Raw genomic sequence first — 21,301 nt, forward strand, 5'->3', positions numbered from 1 at the left:
GCCATTGCAGTCACTGCATATGCAATAACTGCATAGTAGTGATGAGCGAACGTGATCACCACTGCTCAGTACTTGCCCGAGCATCTCACTGCTCGACTTGCTCAGCGCTCTGCGAGTATTTTCTGGTTGCTCGGATGGGAACTCGGGTCCCCGCTCTGCATGTTTGGCGCTCTTTAGAGAACATGCAGGGATTGCTATCCACACACTGTAATGCTGTAGCCATGTTGGTTGTGGCATTAGTTATTGGCTGGCCACATATCGTCATCGGTTCTGTATGAGACCTGGTGCCCCTATGCTTGTCACAGTCTAACCTGGAAACAGGCAGCAGGGCCGGCTCCAGGTTTTTCTGGGCCCCGGGCGAAAGAGTCTCAGTGGGCCCTTTTAACACATACACGATTCATGATGCACAGATACGGCGGAGAAATATATATATATATATTTATTTATTACACATGGCCCAGCCTGCCCCCTCATCCTTCACATACGCAGACATATGCGCGCGCACACACGGTACGCAGACATATGCGCGCGCACACACGGTACGCAGACATATGCGTGCGCACACACGGTACGCAGACATATGCGTGCGCACACACGGTACTCAGACATATGCGTGCGCACACACGGTACGCAGACATATGCGTGCGCACACACGGTACGCAGACATATGCGTGCGCACACATGGTACGCAGACATATGCGCGCGCACACACGGTACGCAGACATATGTACACATACAGACATACACATAGATAAAACAGACAAATATATATACACAGTCATATACACTGACATTCACATACATGCACTCACACAGACCCATTACTAATATTTTTAATATGGGGATTGGGGAAGCCTCACTAACCTGTCCCCGGTCCAGTGTCCTGTCCAGCAGCTCCTCGGGTATGGGGCAGTGCAGGGCCCCCGGCGTGTCACAGACTTCATGGCCCTGGAACATCAGAGGAGCCCACTTGCGGTCGGGTCCGGGCCCCTCCCGCCCATCTGTGCAGGACCTCCGACGGTGTTTGATTGCCGGCACTTCCCCCAGACATGGCCGCGCGCTGTCCGGCTGTGTCTGCTAGTAATGACGCGGCAGGAGCGACACACAAGCACAATTAAAGGTGCAGTACCGTCGACCCTGCCGTGTCATTACTAGCAGACACAGCCGGACAGCGCGCGGCCATGTCTGGGGGAATTGCTGGCAATCAAGCAGCGCCTGCGTCCCTGAACAGGTGCCAAGGAAGCGGCCAGGGCCCCGACAGTGAGTGGGCGGGTGGGTGTGTGGGCCCGGCCCCGACAGTGAGTGGGCGGGTGGGTGTGTGGGCCCGGCCCCGACAGTGAGTGGGCGGGTGGGTGTGTGGGCCCGGCCCCGACAGTGAGTGGGCGGGTGGCTGTGTGGGCCCGGGCCCCGACAGTGAGTGGGCGGCTGGGCCCCTCTGATTTTCCAGGGCCCCGGCACTTGCCCGGGTACGCCGGGTGCTGACGCCGGCCCTGACAGGCAGAGTAGGGAGATGCGCTGCTGTGTGAGGGACAGAATTGGCGGTGTAATAGTTAGCTATAGGTATTCCACAGATATATATCCATCTGAGCTAACAGTCCTTCTGAGGACTAATCCAGCTGCATATATTCAGTGGTGATAGCAGGAGTTAGGCAGGCAGACAAATTTGTGAACACTAAACAGCAAAATATGGTCCATTGCACGTTCTGTCTACTCCTGCTGTTACAGTTATCCGTAGATATAGCCCCAGATATCAGAGGCCATGGCTAATTATTTTTTTATCTTAATCCTGAATTATTTTCTAAAAAAGTAATAGAGTCCAAAAATGTACTGCTCCATTTGCTTTATAGCAAAGCAGAATATAGCCAGATCTTTTCCATCATCAGACGTGATCTCATATTACAGCGATAAAAATTCAGAAATTTGTAGTGAACGTGGAAAATATTGTCCTTAATTTACAGTTTGGCAGCAGCATGTCAGTGAAGCTATGCACACATGGTTGCTGGCAATAATAGGAAACTACAAGCCCGCTATTTAAAACTGTGGGTAGTCCGCCAGACGTATCACATATAACTGCAGTACAAATCTAGCCATTTGTAGGGGACATTCAAGATATTATACTCCATTTACAGTTTGTCAGCAGTGTGATAGTGAATCTATTCACACATGGTCAATGAGCAATATTAAACTAGAAGGGCAGTGCTTAAAACTGTAGGCGTCCCATCACACGTCTTAGATATTACTGCGGTACAAATCCAGCAATTTGTAGGCGACATTCAAGATATTATACTCCATTTAAAATGGGCGCTTGACAAGTGACAGGGAAGTGGACGTGATGGTGCATACAGAGGCCGAGGCTGTGGTCAAGCTCAAATTGTGCCACAACAAGCACCCGTATCATGTCACCCTACCTTCCTGTCCCAATTACTAGTGGACCCGCAGCACACCACTATTGAACCCAGAGCAGTGTCAAAAGGTTGTTGGTTGGATAGCAGATATTGCTTCCAGTAGCCGTGAGTCTTGATCGCATATTCCTCACCCAGATCCTCCTTCCTTCGACCGAGCTGTTCACTTTTCCATTTATAGATTCGGGCCTCTCGCCCGGCCAGCTTCAAGTAGGGCAAGAGGAGAACGCGTGTAGCGATGCCCAAATATTTGAGCAGCCACGGTCACACGAAGGCAACAGCGGGAATGTGCAATTACTGTCGCAAGAAGTGGATGATGATGAGACACAATTGCCAGAAAGTCAGGTGGAGGACCAGGGTGCGGAAGTGGAAGACGAGGTGGTGGACGATGAAGTCACTGACCCAACCTGGCAAGGTGACATGCAGAGCGAGGACAGGAGCACACGGGGAGGGGAGGCGTAGCACCACGACAGGCAGGAACAAGAAGTGTGGTGGCCACAGACGCAAAGTGGGCAACTGTTCCCCAGAACACCAACACGATGGAAGTTGCCAGTACAACTGTTAGGTCTTCCCGAGTCTGTTTTTTTTTTAAAGACTCTGCAGATAACTCCAAAAAGTCCATTTGCACCACCTGCCAGGCCAGCATCAGCAGGGGTAGCAAAACTAGCAGTCTGACCACCACCAGCATGATCAGGCACATGACAGCAAAGCACCCATCTAAGTGAGCCGAACGCTAGGGTCCAGAAACAGTGTCTGCAAGTGACACCACTGCTTGATCAGCTGTTGTGCGTGCACGCCAATCCCCTGTCCTTGGCGCATGTGAAGATGCCTCCTGCCCAGCACCTGTCGTTGCACACTCGCAACTAGCACCATCAGCAAGCACGTCCACGTCTTTGTCCTCCCAATTTTAGGCAGCCATTGCAGTCACTGCAAAGCATACGCAATAACTGTATAGCAGAACCGCTCCTTTATAATGGGAACATTTTGTTACTGAGGCCCACCTCTATGTGTCTTCAAATTGGTATTGGGGTATTTCACTAATTTTGGCAGCCCTTGCAGTCACTGCATTGGCATTACCACTATAGGAGACCCATTCCTTTATAATGGGAACTTTTTTTTAACTAAGGCCCTCCTTTATGTCTCTTCAAAGGGGCATTGGAGTGCGTCCAAATTTTTGGCAGCCCTTGCAGTCACTGCATACGCAATAACAGTATAGGAGACACACTCTTTAATAATGGGAACAACAAAACATAGCCGGCTGATGGCCCTCTAACAATAGTGAGGGCCAACTACTGGCCCTTTAAGAATAGTAAGGGCCACCTGATAACCCTATAAAAATAGGCTTTGTAACTTTCAGAGTCCCTCCTTCATAAATGAAAAAGGATGTGTCTGATCATGTCTCACACACCACACGCAAGATAAGGTAGTAAAATGTTAAAATGACATATACTGATAAATGTATTTTTCACCGTTGAAAGCAATGCAAAAGTGCAAAAACGCATCAAAAATGCTACGTGTGAACATAGCCCAAGGTGTGGAGGATCATTTTTGTTTTTGGTCATTTATTTTGCCTTATACACAAGTCATTACCCTGGAAAAGATGTTCCTTAACATTTTTCCCAGGAAAATCCATTTTAGTTTTGTTTTGTATGTTTTATTGTGAGTCTGTAAAAGTTGCATAATACTCTGACAGCATTGTTTACAGCAGTGATCTGGGAGTCAGAAATGCTTCCAGGGGTCTTCCTCATGCTGATTCCATGTCATTTGAGCACTATTCCCATCGATTTCAGCAATTTTTAGGCCCCCTGCAGACCGCTGGGGGGAGCCGTCTGAAAAATGCTTGAATTTCCTATAGACTTACATTGGGCTCGTTGCTTGGGTCGAGCACCCGAGTATTCCAGTTTGCTCAACCCAAACAACAAGTACCCGAGCATTTTAGTGCTCTCTCATCACTAGTTATTATTCCTGGAAGGTGACATCACTGTGTATTATCCCTGTACTGTGACATCACTGTGTGTATTATCCCTGTACTGTGACATCACTGTGTATATTATCCCTGTACTGTGACATCACTGTGTATATTATCCCTGTACTGTGACATCACTGTGTGTATTATCCCTGTGCTGTGACATCACTATGTTTATTATCCCTGTAGTGTGACATCACTGTGTGTATTATCCCTGTACTGTGACATCACTGTGTGTATTATCTTTGTACTGTGACATCACTGTGTATATTATCCCTGTACTGTGACATCACAGTGTGTATTTTCCCTGTGCTGTGACATCACTGTGTGTATTATCCCTGTGCTGTGACATCACTGTGTGTATTATCCCTGTACTGTAACATCACTGTGTGTATTGTCCCTGTACTGTGACATCACTGTGTGTATTATCCCTGTACTCTGACATCACTGTGTCTATTATCTCTGTACTGTGACATCACTGTGTGTATTATCTCTGTACTGTGACATCACTGTGTTTATTATACCTGTACTGTGACATCACTGTGTGTATTATCTCTGTACTGTGACATCACTGGGTGTATTATCCCTGTACTGTGACATCACTGTGTATATTATCCCTGCACTGTGACATCACTGTGTGTATTATCCCTGTGCTGTGACATCACTGTGTGTATTATCCCTGTGCTATGACATCACTATGTTTATTATCCCTGTACTGTAACATCACTGTGTGTATTATCCCTGTACTGTGACATCACTGTGTGTATTATCTCTGTACTGTGACATCACTGTGTATATTATCCCTGTACTGTGACATCACTGTGTGTATTATCCCTGTACTGTGACATCACTGTGTGTATTATCCCTGTACTGTGACATCACTGTGTGTATTATCTCTGTATTGTGACATCACTGTGTGTATTATCCCTGTACTGTGATATCACTGTGTGTATTATCCCTATCCTGTGACATCACTGTATGTATTATCCGTGTACTGTGACATCACTGTGTATATTATCCCTTTACTGTGACATCACTGTGTGTATTATCTCTGTACTGTGACATCACTGTGTATATTATCCCTGTACTGTGACATCACTGTGTTTATTATCCTTGCACTGTGACATCACTGTGTGTATTATCCATGTACTGTGACATGACTGTGTATTATCTCTGTATTGTGACATCACTGTGTGTATTATCTCTGTATTGTGACATCACTGTGTATATTATCCCTGTACTGTGATATCACTGTGTGTATTATCCCTTTCCTGTGACATCACTGTATGTATTATCCGTGTACTGTGACATCACTGTGTATATTATCCCTTTACTGTGACATCACTGTGTGTATTATCTCTGTACTGTGACATCACTGTGTATATTATCCCTGTACTGTGACATCACTGTGTTTATTATCCTTGCACTGTGACATCACTGTGTGTATTATCCATGTACTGTGACATCACTGTGTATTATCTCTGAATTGTGACATCACTGTGTGTATTATCTCTGTATTGTGACATCACTGTGTGTATTATCCCTGTACTGTGACATCACTGTGTGTATTATCCCTATCCTGTGACATCGCTGTATGTATTATCCGTGTACTGTGACATCACTGTGTATATTATCCCTTTACTGTGACATCACTGTGTGTATTATCTCTGTACTGTGACATCACTGTGTATATTATCCCTGTACTGTGACATCACTGTGTTTATTATCCTTGCACTGTGACATCACTGTGTGTATTATCCCTGTACTGTGACATCACTGTGTGTATTATCCCTGTGCTGTGACTTCACTGTGTGTATTATCCCTGTACTGTGACATCACTGTGTGTATTATCCCTGTACTGTGACATCACTGTGTGTATTATCCCTGTACTGTGACATCACTGTGCATATTATCTCTGTACTTTGACATCGCTGTGTGTATTATCTCTGTACTGTGACATCACTGTGTGTATTATCTCTGTACTGTGACATTACTGTGTGTATTATCTCTGTACTGTGACATCACTGTGTATATTATCTCTATACTGTGACATCGCTGTGTGTATTATCTCTGTACTGTGACATCACTGTGTGTATTATCCCTGTACTGTAACATCACTGTGTGTATTATCCCTGTACTGTGACATCACTGTGTGTATTATCTCTACTGTGACATCACTGTGTATATTATCCCTGTACTGTGACATCACAGTGTGTATTTTCCCTGTGCTGTGACATCACTGTGTGTATTATCCCTGTGCTGTGACATCACTGTGTGTATTATCCCTGTACTGTGACATCACTGTGTGTATTATCCCTGCACTCTGACATCACTGTGTGTATTACCCTGTACTGTGACATCACTGTGTGTATTATCTCTGTACTGTGTCATCACTGTATTTATTATCCCTGTACTGTGATATCACTGTGTGTATTATCCTTGTACTGTGACATCACTGTGTGTATTATCCCTGAACTGTGACATCACTGTGTATTATCCCTGTACTGTGACATCACTGTATTTATTATCTCTGCACTGTGACAACACTGTGTGTATTATCCCTGTACTGTGACATCACAGTGTGTATTTTCCCTGTGCTGTTATATCTCTGTGTGTATTATCCCTGCACTGTGACATCACTGTGTTTATTATCCCTGTACTGTGACATCACTGTGTGTATTATCTCTGTACTGTGACATCACTGTGTATATTATCTCTGTAGTGTGACATCGCTGTGTATATTATCTCTGTACTGTGACATCGCTGTTTGTATTATCTCTGTACTGTGACATCACTGTGTGTATTATCCCTGTACTGTGACATCACTGTGTGTATTATCCCTGTACTGTGACATCACTGTGTGTATTATCCCTATCCTGTGACATCACTGTATGTATTATCCGTGTACTGTGACATCACTGTGTATATTATCCCTTTACTGTGACATCACTGTGTGTATTATCTCTGTACTGTGACATCACTGTGTATATTATCCTTGCACTGTGACATCACTGTGTGTATTATCTATGTACTGTGACATCACTGTGTGTATTATCTCTGTATTGTGACATCACTGTGTGTATTATCCCTGTACTGTGACATCACTGTGTGTATTATCCCTATCCTGTGACATCACTGTATGTATTATCCGTGTACTGTGACATCACTGTGTATATTATCCCTTTACTGTGACATCACTGTGTGTATTATCTCTGTACTGTGACATCACTGTGTATATTATCCTTGCACTGTGACATCACTGTGTGTATTATCTATGTACTGTGACATCACTGTGTGTATTATCTCTGTATTGTGACATCACTGTGTGTATTATCCCTGTACTGTGACATCACTGTGTGTATTATCCCTATCCTGTGACATCACTGTATGTATTATCCGTGTACTGTGACATCACTGTGTATATTATCCCTTTACTGTGACATCACTGTGTGTATTATCTCTGTACTGTGACATCACTGTTTATTATCCTTGCACTGTGACATCACTGTGTGTATTATCCATGTACTGTGACATCACTGTGTGTATTATCCCTGTACTGTGACATCACTGTGTGTATTATCCCTGTACTGTGACATCACTGTGTGTATTATCTCTGTATTGTGACATCACTGTGTGTATTATCTCTATATTGTGACATCACTGTGTGTATTATCCCTGTACTGTGACATCACTGTGTGTATTATCCCTGTACTGTGATATCACTGTTTATTATCCCTGTACTGTGACATCACTGTGTGTATTATCCCTATCCTGTGACATCACTGTATGTATTATCCGTGTACTGTGACATCACTGTGTATATTATCCCTTTACTGTGACATCACTGTGTGTATTATCTCTGTACTGTGACATCACTGTTTATTATCCTTGCACTGTGACATCACTGTGTGTATTATCCATGTACTGTGACATCACTGTGTGTATTATCCCTGTACTGTGACATCACTGTGTGTATTATCCCTGTACTGTGACATCACTGTGTGTATTATCTCTGTATTGTGACATCACTGTGTGTATTATCTCTATATTGTGACATCACTGTGTGTATTATCCCTGTACTGTGACATCACTGTGTGTATTATCCCTGTACTGTGATATCACTGTTTATTATCCCTGTACTGTGACATCACTGTGTGTATTATCCATGTACTGTGACATCACTGTGTGTATTATCCCTGTACTGTGACATCACTGTGTGTATTATCCCTGTACTGTGACATCACTGTGTGTATTATCTCTGTATTGTGACATCACTGTGTGTATTATCCCTGTACTGTAACATCACTGTGTGTATTATCCCTGTACTGTGACATCACTGTGTATTATCCCTGTACTGTGACATCACTGTTTATTATCCCTGTACTGTGACATCACTGTGTGTATTATCTCTATATTGTGACATCACTGTGTGTATTATCCCTGTACTGTGACATCACTGTGTGTATTATCTCTATATTGTGACATCACTGTGTGTATTATCCCTGTACTGTGACATCACTGTGTATTATCCCTGTACTGTGACATCACTGTTTATTATCCCTGTACTGTGACATCACTGTGTATTATCTCTGTACTGTGATATCACTGTGTATTATCCCTGTACTGTGACATCACTGTGTGCATTATCCCTGTACTGTGACATCACTGAGTTTATTGTCCCTGTACTGTTATATCACTGTGTGTATTATCCCTGTACTGTGACATCACTGTTTTTATTGTCCCTGTACTGTGATATCACTGTGCTCATTATCTCTGTTCTGTGACATTACTGTCACATTCAACCTGATTTCTGGGAAAAAAAGTATGTCAATGTAAATAACAAATATGTACTTTTTAGATTCTTTCTTGGAGTCCTTGAAGAATTCATTGCTATGTTATCTTTAAAAGATGTCTCCTATCAAAGGAGCAGTGTTCCTTAATATAAAAACTTAACAGGCCATGTTGTATAGGATTTCAATTAATTTTGCACATTGAGAAGCCACCAAATATATATTCCAACCCACTATTAAGTAATACAAGCTTTTTATGAGCAGGAAACTAAGCTCTTCCTATCTGTGGAGGTCTCAGGCTCAATCAATGAAGTGACAATAAAACATGTCTATGGTCTAGACGAGGTTTGTGTCAGCTCTGATGTTCTGTGTTCAATGTCTGACGCTGACTGTAGGGTGAAGACAAGAGATGAGCAGAACGATTCAAGGCTAATCAAATTTTTTGCTATTTGATTTCCCCAGATCTAGACAAATGGCATCTGGATCACAATTTGCCTAATTTGTTTTAGGGCTATCCATCTGTTTTGGATTTTGCATATGTTTAGGATCATTATCCATTTGTAGAAGCCATCCTCTTTTCAACTTTGTTGAAATTTCATTGAATCCATTCTTCCCTCTACCCATGAAATGTTCCCCGTCATTGGCTGCAACACAACCCTAAAGCATGATTGATCCACCCCCATGCTTAATGGTTGGCGAGATGTTCTTTTCCTGAAATTCTGTGCCCTTTTTACTCCACACATACCTTTGATCATTGTGGCCAGAGAGTTTTATTTTAACCTTGGCTTGTTTAGATGTTCTTTTGCATACTTCTGATGCTGAATTTTATGGTGAGGACGCAGGGGAAGTTTTCTACTGATGACTCTTCCATGAAGGCCATATTTGTGCAGGTGTCTCTGAACAGTAGAACAATGTACCACAACTCCAGAGTCTGCTAAATCTTTCTGAAGGTTTTTTGCAGTCAAGCAGGGGTTCTGGTTTGCCTCTCTAGTAATCCTATAAGCAGTTCTCACTGAAATTTTGCTTGGTCTTCCAGACCTTATCTTGACCTCCATTGTTCCTGTTATCTGCCATTTCTTAATTGCATTTCGAACTGGACCAAGGAGTTTAGTTTATGAAAGTGAGAAATAAATGATAGTTACAGGGAAAATCGTGTGTAAGAGGAAGAGGCAGCAAGACTTGCAAAGCAAGAAGCAGCCTGGGACTAATAATAGATAAAGTTGGTGCAAAGTGATTTGCGGGACCTGGTCTATCGGCTTCCTCCGTAATCTATGGCTGCTGGACGAGAGCCTGTACAACTGTCACTTACTTCCTGATATCTGTGGCTCATCTTCTGATTAGTCAGCCTGGTGCGGTGTCATCATTGTGGTGTGATGTCATGCCAGGCCAACCAATCAAACAAACAGTTGCGAACTCTTGGAGAGAAGTGTTGGTTTTCAGTACTCCCATGCAGCAGTCAGATTATGGTCATGATTGCTAGAACGAGTCTTGTGAATTGATTTGCATCATCTCTAAAGTGCTTAGAATAGATAACACACCAACAGATTTGTCAGATAATGTGGTTTCCTTTCAGAATCAACATTTTCTATGAGATACCATACTACAGAATACACCCCCATATGTGGGCCTTGATTGCAAATAAGATTTATTATTTTGCATACCAAAAAAAGTAATATGTTTAACAAATGCATTGAAGACAATGTTGCAAAAATGAGTACACCCCAATGAAAATTTTAGGAGTAAAAGCTAAAGTTTAGAATACAAAATGCTAATTAACATGAATTCAACCACAAGTAAGTCTACTTATTTATAAAGCAGGTGTTCAGCAACCGGGTGACTATAGAAAGGCCATTACTTAACAATGAAAACCCCTTCCTATTTCATTCTGTCAGCAATGGCACCACATGGAAGAGAAATGTCAAAATAATTTCTTTACACAAGAACGATAAAGGCTACAAGAAAGTCAGCAAAGCTTTACTTATCAGTCAGAATACTGGAGTAAAAGTGATACAAAAATGTAACAAAGATAGAACTGGAACTATCTCCCAGAGAGGTCCAGGCTGACCACAGAAGTTTACACCTGAACAGGAGCAATGAGAAGGATTGAAGAAAATCCAAATGCAGATTCTCTACAGTTAGCTTAAGAAGTAGAAAGCTGAACCGGGGTGATTGTTTCCCATGACACATGGCATACACGGCAGAAGATTGGCATGTATGGATGTCGTCCATGATGGAAGCCTCTCCTAAAGTCCATGAACGAAAAATCCTGTATACAATTTGCCAGGGCCCATGCCAACAAATATGAAGGTTACTGGGACTCTATACTCTGAAGTGTTGAGAACAAAAGAGATGTTTTTGGAACTGATGGCTTCAAACTGTATGGCATCCGGGGTCGGACTGGCCTGGTGGGGTACCGGTGAAATCCATGGTGGGCCCATGCTGAGAGACATAGAGAGACCTCTTCAGTTCCTGACAGCTCCTGCAGTCAGCACAGCGTCCTTCTCCTGCATGTGGCGCTGGCAGCAGGACATTCTTTAAGGGCAAAGCTACGGCTGCTTCACTCTCCGGTTCCTCTTCTCATGCTGTGTGCGGCCTGTTTAATACGAGAGACTCTGCAGACTGCTCTGTGTCTGTGAGAGCTAAGGAGTCTCCAGGCTCAGAGCAGCTGCACAGTGACCCATGTGTGGCATAAATGTTAAGAAGTGTGTTTTAACTTATTGCAATTTGTTGACCTGGGGGCAGAGCTTAGAAGCATTTGATCCCAAATGCACATATAAGACCACTGTTGCATTTCTGAAGAACAAAATGAAAGTGATTAATTGACCAAGTATGTCTCCTGATCTGAACCCAACCGAACACCTATAGGGAATTCTGAAGAGACAAGTTGTCATTATGGATGAGCGAACCCGAAGAGTTTGGATGCTTAATACAGCTTGTTGAAAAGCTGCAGTGCAGCCAATCAACAAACTTTTAAGCTGTGGGCACTTCCAGAGCCATCACAGCCATGCCAAGTATAGGCAAGGTTGTGATTGGCCTGAGCCACCCGTGACCCGGCCTGTATAACCGCCGATTCACAAGTTGCGACGCTGCTCAAGTGAGGGACAGTATTTTACCGTACTTGTTATTAAATAAATCATTTAAAAAAGGGACTTAGGGTCCCACCTATTTTTAATAACCAGAGAAGGGAAAGCAGACCGCTGTGAGCTAAGTCTTATTAATCTGGGAAGGGGCCAATATCCATGGACCTTCCCAACCTATTAATATCAGCCCCCAGTTGTCTGCTTTGCCTATGCTGGTTATTACCAATGGGGGGACTTGCTGGAGGAAATTTGTAGGTTTAGTTCTCTGAAGCTAGTAGCCGCAACATATCTCCCCTCACATATATCACCAGTGACTCTGTTAGCGGACCATTCTTCAGATAACTTCCACTCTGAAGACACTCCGTGCATTACAATACAAGTCAATGGTAAATCTCAAAAGACGCACGGACATCTTTTTGAGCATTTTTTTTAAAGGTTTTGCATGAATAAAATGCTAATGATTTCTTCATTGTTGAATATAGTTGAAAAAAAAGTCTGGAAAATGCCAGTTAAAAAGACAACACAAAAATGTCAAAACATCTATAAAAGCGCTCAGGGAATGAAAAAAACCCCCCAATAATTTAAAAGAAAAGACACCGACGTTTCCTGAAGCGCCTGCCCCTTGAAAAACTCGTTTGGTTCCCCTTCCCGAAAAAGGTGTCGTGTGCACATACCGTTTTATATCACATTGCAATGTATAGAGTGAAATTTGCTGCAAAGTCTGTAACATATGCAGATTTTGCTGCAGATTTGTGGCAGATATGTTGCAAAATCCATAACAGAAATGTTCTGTTGCTTCTGGCCTTACCCTAAGGGGATGTGCACACAGTGCAATCAGAATCTGTTCTGCAGTACTTGGCAGCGGCTGCTACGTGGGATCTGCACTTTGTAGCTCTGTTCTGCATGTTCTTATTCGGCGGCTTCCAAAGAAAAAAAAACACTGATTAGAGGGGGGATACAAATAATTTATCCTATAGATTCGACATCAATATTATTTGACCGGACAACCCCTTAAACACTTATAGGTCCCCAAGTTCATAACAGTCTGATATAATAATTCATTCACATTGGAATTAAAAGGAGAAAAATCCCCAAGATACATAAGAAAGAAATGTAATAAAATAAATTGTAGCCAAGGTGTTTGATAACCAAACTCTTGCACTGGAAAATAAATAGCAACAATCACTTCTTTCCCCTTAAGCGCCTTTGAAATTGCGCTTTGTTTGCCAATACTTGTATGAACCGGTATCGCTTTGTTAATTTAGCTGCAGCCATATATAAGAAATTGTGCCAGTGTAATCTGAACTTGTAATTCTTAAATGCACCCAATTCATTCTTATGTTAAATTGAATTGTTTGCACACCTGAGGGTGCTGGTAAATGGCTGTGCAGTTGGGAAATTTATTACCTATAGCTGGATGCAGTACCCCCTGATGGCTGCTGGATGGCAGCAGAGAGAGGGGAAGGTGTGATCTGGAGCAGCAGCTGGGGCTTGTTCATATAAGCACACTTCTCTGCTAGGAAGGTAATTTAGAACAATTACACCAATTATTATTGCTTCTCTAATTAGTGTTTTTCCTACAGAATTAGCTGAGTGTTTATTAGAAGTCGCACGCTTCCAGCACGTTAACCTCTTCGCTGCCGGGTGTAATGTAATAATCATATTTTGGTTGTTATTTATCTATTTTTATAGCATAAAAGCATTGATGAAATATTAATTCTGCTTTGTTATATTTGCCATTCATTTTTAATGAGCTTTATGTCTTCCTTAAAACATAGTGTGTTAAATCCAGGCCTTTCGGAAATGGAGTGAGCCTTTTTCGTTGGATCATAAAAGATCTGAGAGAAATTCAAGAATGAGATGTAATAAGTGAGGTTATTTCTGGGGGCCGCGATAAGGAGCCGCTCCTCCGCATTGTGCTGTCCCCATATCCCTGCACATGAGACCCATCCGGCTGAAAGGGAACAATCAGCATTTATCTATGCAGAATACACCTGATATCACTCCACCATAACTAAGATACCTCGCTCTCTCTCTTTCTTTCTCTCTCTTTATTTCCTTGCATGTTTCTTTCTTCCTACTTTCTTTCTTTCTCTTTCTTTTCATCTTTCTTGCGTCCTACTTTTTTTTGTCTTTCTTTGCTTCTTTCTTTGTTTCTCTCATTCTTTCTTTCCTTCTTACTTTCTTTCCATCTTTTTTTCTTTCCATCTTTCTTTCTTTCCTTCTTTTTCTTTCTTTATTTTTGTCCTTCTTCCTCTCTCTTTTTTCCTTCCATCTTTCTTGCTTCCTACCTTTTTCTTTCTTTCTCTCTCTATTTATGTTCTTTATTTCCTTACATCTTTCTTTCTTCCTACCTTTTTCCTTTCTTTCTTCCTACCTTTTTCCTTTTCGTTTTTTTTTCTTTCTTTCTCTTTCCTTTCATCTTTCTTGCGTCCTACTTTTTTCTTGTCTTTTTTCCTTCTTTCTTTGCAACTTACTTTCCATCGTTTTTCTTTCCATCTTAATTTCTTGCTTTCCATCGTTTTTCCCTTCTTTCTTTCTTTCTTTCTCTCTTTCTCTCTCTTTCATTCTCTCTCTATTTAATCTTGATCAGTGATTGGCTGCATCATAACCTGTTATGACCCCTCCAAAAGAGTAAGTAAGGAGACCCGCTGCCCTGGAGAGGACAGGTGGGAGATTGTTAGATGAGTATATGTTATTTATTATTTTTAGACATTGCTGGATTTTTTTTTAAATAGCAAAAGTAGTCTATTATCTATCTATCTATCTCCTATCTATTATCTATTATCTATCTATCTATCTATCTATCTATTATCTATTATCTATCTATCTATCTATCTATCTATTATCTATCTATCTATCTATTATCTATTATCTCTCGATCTATTATCTATCTATCTCTATCTATCTATCTATCTATCTATCTATTATCTATCTATCTATCACTCTGGGCTTCCGACTGCCAAGTCAAAAATCCATCAAGTTTCCATGATAGTCACTATTCACCACAGCATATAAGGGGGTTAAACTATCTATAATCTATCTATCTATGTATCCTCTCTTTAGTCATCATCCTTCTGTCTATATTATCTCTTTCTGTCTCTCTCTTTCATATATATATTACATTCCTTTTTTCATTGAAAATTTCCAGTGTTGTCACAACTTAAATGAAATGGTAAGAAATCTGCTCATTAGACAATCGTTATGCAGAAGCATAATTGTATGATGTAAGAAATCAGTAATGATCAGAAAACCTCTGTAAACAGTCATTAATCTGTCAGAAATTGGATTTCCCTTTTCTAAATAGACAGAAGGTAAATTAATAGAAAGATATGTTGCATATTAGACAGAACAAAACACAGATACATATGAGATGAATAGGGAGATATAATAGATAGAAAGATAATAGAAAGATAGATGATAGATGATAGATAATAGATACATAATTAATAGATACATAATACACACTGCTCAAAAACATAAAGGGAACACTTAACAGAATATAACTCCAAGTAAATCAAACTTCTGTGAAATCAAACTGTCCACTTAGGAAGCAACACTGATTGACAATCAATTTCACATGCTGTTGTGCAAATGGAATAGACAATAGATGGAAATTATTGGCAATTATCAGACACACTCAATAAAAGAGTGGTTCTGCAGGTGGGGACCACAGACCACATCTCAGTACCAATGCTTTCTGGCTGATGTTTTGGTCACTTTTGAATGTTGGTTGTGCTTTCACACTCATGGTAGCATGAGACGGACTCTACAACCCACAGAAGTTGCTCAGGTAGTGCAGCTCATCCAGGATGGCACATCAATGCGAGCTGTGGCAAGATGGTTTGCTGTGTCTGTCAGCGTAGTGTCCAGAGGCTGGAGTCGCTACCAGGAGACAGGCCAGTACATCAGGAGACGTGGAGGGGGTCGTAGGAGGGCAAATACCTATCAGCAGGACCGCAACCTCTGCCTTTGTGCAAGAGGAACAGTAGGAGCACTGCCAGAGCCATGCAAAATGACCTCCAGCAGGCCACAAATGTGCATGTGTCTGCACAAACGGTTAGAAACCGAATCCATGAGGGTGGTATGAGGGCCCGATGTCCACAGATGGGGGTTGTGCTCACAGCCCAACACCGTGCAGGACGCTTGGCATTTGGCACAGAACACCAGGATTGGCAAAGTCGCCACTGGCGCCCTGTGCTCTTCACAGATGAAAGCAGGTTCACACTGAGCCCATGTGACAGACGTGACAGAGTCTGGAGATGCCGTGGAGAGCGATCTGCTGCCTGCAACATCCTTCAGCATGACCGGTTTGGCAGTGGATCAGTAATGGTGTGGGGTGGCATTTCTTTGGAGGGCCGCACAGCCCCCCATGTGCTCTCCAGAGGTAGCCTGACTGCCATTAGGTACAGAGATGAGATCCTCAGACCCCTTGTGAGACCATATGCTGGTGCGGTTGGCCCTGGGTTCCTCCTAATGCAGGACAATGCCAGACCTCATGTGGCTGGAGTGTATCAGCAGTTCCTGCAAGATGAAGGCATTGAAGCTATGGACTGACCCGTCCGTTCCCCAGACCTGAATCCGATTGAGCACATCTGGGACATCATGTCTCGCTCCATCCACCAACGTCACGTTGCACCACAGACTGTCCAGGAGTTGGCGGATGCTTTAGTCCAGGTCTGGGAGGAGATCCCACAAGATACCATCCGCAGCCTCATCAGGAGCATGCCCAGGCATTGTAGGGAGGTCATACAGGCACGTGGAGGCCACACACAATACTGGGCCTCATTTTGACTTGTTTTAAGGACATTACATCAAAGTTGGATCAGCCTGTAGTGTGTTTTTCAACTTTCATTTTGGGGGTGACTCCAAATCCAGGCCTCCATTGGTTAATAAATTTGATTTCCATTGATGATTGTTGTGTGATTTTGTTGTCAGCACATTCAACTTTGTACAGAACAAAGTATTCAATGAGAATATTTCATTCATTCAGATCTAGGATGTGCTATTTCAGTGTTCCCTTTATTTTTTTGAGCAATGTATAATAGATAAATAGATGATAAATACATAATTAATAGATAATAGATAGATGATAGATAGATAGATAGATAGATAGATGATAGATAGATAGATAGATAGATAGATAGATAAAAATATGGCAGCACATTTTCATTGCCAGAGCTGAAATGTTTTGTACATGAGCTTAGAATAAATACAATTCTTTTTAACTTTTTTTAAAATGGGAGTGCTGCCATATTTTATTTTATAAGTACAGTGGTCCAGTGGTCCGGGCTTTGGGGTTCACAAGTGCAGTTTATTTGGTGTTTCATCTTTTTTATTTTTTCATTTATTTTACATAGATAAACAGATACAAATCAAAAAGTGCAGCATCACTCTGTCTGCACCGAGATATAAGAAAACACTGAATACATCAAATTCAATCTTTTTTATGAAGGGACCCTAACTTTTTCTATCAGAGTTACCTCCCCTGGGGCAAAGCCCAAACATTTAACGAGCAGGTAGGAGCCAGTGCTAATTAATAACAGCCCATTCAGATGACCGTTCTTCACGTAAGTGTTTCATCCGTGTTTTTCACAGATATAAAGTAGGGATGTGCGGACCCGTGTAAGTTTGGATTCTGGTACCCGACCCCAACTTTAGTTCAAAGTTTGGTTCGGTTACCAGAACTTTACCCGAACTTGAACCCGGACCCCATTGAAATGTATGGAGACCAGAAATTTGTAGCTCAAAAATTTGTAGCTCCAGTGGACTTCCCCCGGAACTCCAAACTTTGCAACGGACTTCTGGGAGAAGTCCGTGTTCAGCGTTTAGCACCTTACACTAACTGTCCGGTACGAACCCCGAATTTTTAAGTTTGGGTTCGCTCATCTCTTTTAGAAAACGCAGACATTATAGTCTATACATGTATTCACATGTCCATGTATTTTTGCAGATAAAAAAATGGAGACATGTCCATTTTTGATCTGAGTCACGTATCAAACTTGGAAAAGCACCTGTATTTTTTTTAAATCATATGCAGCAAACAAATGACATCCATGTGCAGTCCGTTTTTTAACATTGTAGTGAGTAGAAAAAAACTTTATTTATTTATTTTTACATACGAGAAAATCACTGATGATACTTGGACCGTTTTTTTTTGTGTACTAGAAAAGTCACCGACGTCTGAATGAGACCGATGGGAGAAGTTCTCAACCACCTATGAAGGAGGAGGCAAATATATACTAGAAAGTAACAAAACTAACCAGTACCTCCTAACTGGGGATAAGCGGACCCGTGAAAATTCGGGGTCTGGTACCCAACCCGAACTTCAGTCCAAAGTTCGGTTCAGGAACCAGAACCCGAACCCCATTTAAAACAATGTGGACTCTAACTTTGAAGCAGGAAAATCTCTCTCTCTCTTTTAAGTTTGGGTTCGCTCATCTCTACTCCTAACAGAGGGAAGCGAGTGTGAACAGGTGCAAGCTGTAGTGGTCAGTGGGCACACACAAATTGGGCAACTTGTGCGCTAAGTATCTAAACATATAGTCTATACAGTTTACCTTTCATATATTCAATGTATATACCTGAGAGTACTCAGAGGGCTGCTGAATTCTTTGGTACCTATCTATCTTAAAAATATCCAAAGATGAAAAAGGCAGCACTCAATAGTACAATAAATGACGGTTTATTGACCCATAATGTCAGGGCGACGTTTCATTCCACAGTGTGGAACGAAACATCGCCCTGACATTATGGGTCAATAAACCGTCATTTATTGTACTATGAAGTGCTGCCTTTTTCATTTTTGGATATTTTGAGGTTGGTTTTGCCTGAAAGGCGTTTTTGCACCCAAATTTTGAAATTGCTTTGCTGGTGCTGCACCTATATTTTTTGTTTATCTATCTATCTATCTATCTATCTATCTATCTATCTATCTATCTATCTATCTATCTATCTATCTATTTATATATCATCTATCTATGTCTCTATCTATCTATTATCTATCTATCTATCTATTATCTATCTATCTATCTATCTATTATCTATCTATTATCTATCTATCTATCACTCTGGGCTTCCGACTGCCAAGTCAAAAATTCATCAAGTTTCCATGATAGTCACTATTCACCACAGCATATAAGGGGGTTAAACTGCTGTGATCAGAGCTAACTCCAATCGCAGCAGTTACGGGCAGGTATCTGCTGTAGAAAATAGCCAGGTTAGCACTTCCATACTAGTCCTCCTGACTTCTGCCACACATATTATGAATTTCGGTAGAAATAGATGGGCACGGGGCATGGTCATTCATCACTAGCCTTCCAGCTCAACTCACAGGACCCACAGTGGTTTCATGATAGATAGATATGAGATAGATTAGTTTACTGCTAATAGCGGCAGATCACACCACTACTATGGGGCTAATGAGTCTGGGTGGCCTGATGCCAGCGCCAGCACCGCACCCTTCCCCCAACTGTCAACTGTATCTTAAGGCCCCGTCACACATAGCGACGCTACAGCGATCCCGACAACGATACGACCTGTCAGGGATCGTTGCTGCGTCGCTATGTGGTCGCTGGTGAGCTGTCAAACAGGCAGGCTCACCAACGATCAGGGGAGCAGCGACATCGTGGAAAGAATCTTTCCACGATGTCCTGCTCCTGGTTACCAGCCTGCTGAAGCAGGAGCAGGCTGGTAACCATGATAAACAGCGGGTTACTAAGTGTGCGTGCGCCCCTAGTAACCCGATGTTTATCATGGTTACCAGCCTGATCACTGGTCCCGCTGGTCACACACAGCGATGTGTGCTGACCAGCGGGAGGGCAAAGACCAAAAAATGGTCCAGGACATTTTGCAGCGATCAGCGACCTCACAGCAGGGGCCTGATCGCTGCAAAGTGTCTCACATAGCGACATCGCTGGTGAGGTCGCTGTTGCGTCACCAAAACCGTGACTCAGCAGCGATCTCGCTAGCAATCTCGCTATGTGAGACGGGGGCTTTAGATGCAGATATAGTTGAAAGAAATGATGGAAAAGGGAGCTGTCAGCTGACGTCCGACGTTTCATCGCAGCGGGCGCAATGACGTTATTACATCACAACCACTGTGCCGAACAGTGCAGACCGCACACTGCAGAGACCGGAGCAGCGGTGCGACGGGGAGAGGTGACCATTTTATTTTAATCAATTAGTACATTGTGGGGGCCATCATACTATTTGGAGGGCTATAAATACACATAGAAGGATAATCAGACTCATTTCAAATATATTATTCTATTTAAGAAGATAATGAGGGTACCCAATATTACATATATTAATTCTCATACCTCATTAGAATAAATAAAAAAAATAGTAATTATAATAATTCTTGTGCTATCAAAATTTGAAAGTTTATTACATCAAAAAATACAAATTACACAGCCAACAGACAAAACCCTTGTATAAAATAGCCCCTAAAAAAACCCGTTTAAAAGACTACCGTATAGCTATGCTGCGGCCCTCGTCCCTGAGTAAAACGTCCTTGTGCTCACCCGTATGGCAGGCAGCTCGGGCCTTCATGGTGCGTCGCTCCCACGTGGCGGTGCTGGACCCTGCGGTGCTGCGGAGCCTCTGGGCGTCTGATGGGGCCAGGAGACCTGCAGTCTCCTGCCCTCAAGTTTCTTCTGCTGGGCCTTCAGTGCCCCACAGCCTCGGACTCCGGTCTTCTATGCTCCTCTCTGGGGTGAGCTGGCTTACAGCTCCACTCCCCAGGTCTTTCCTCCTCACTGTCCTGTCTTCAACTCCTCTCACTAACTCTAACTAACCCCTCCTCCAGATTCCAGTTGCTAAGGGGAGTGGCTCCCCTTGCTGGTCTGGAGCCAGGAAAGGCTATGTGCCCACGTTGCGGAAATGAAGCGGAAAATTTGCGCTTCATTTCCGCATGTCGTTTCCTGGAAAAACGCATGCGGAATTTTGCAAGCGTTTATCGCGCGTTTTCGACATGCGGAATTGCCTTGCGTTTTTTATTGCATTGCAAAGGCAATTCCGCATGCGGAAACGCAAAATTAATGGACATGCTGCGGATCTTTG

The sequence above is a fragment of the Phyllobates terribilis genome, unplaced genomic scaffold (genome assembly GCF_046119375.1).
Source record: "Phyllobates terribilis strain yellow unplaced genomic scaffold, ASM4611937v1 Scaffold_1__5_contigs__length_1240528914, whole genome shotgun sequence".
Taxonomy (NCBI): domain Eukaryota; kingdom Metazoa; phylum Chordata; class Amphibia; order Anura; family Dendrobatidae; genus Phyllobates; species Phyllobates terribilis.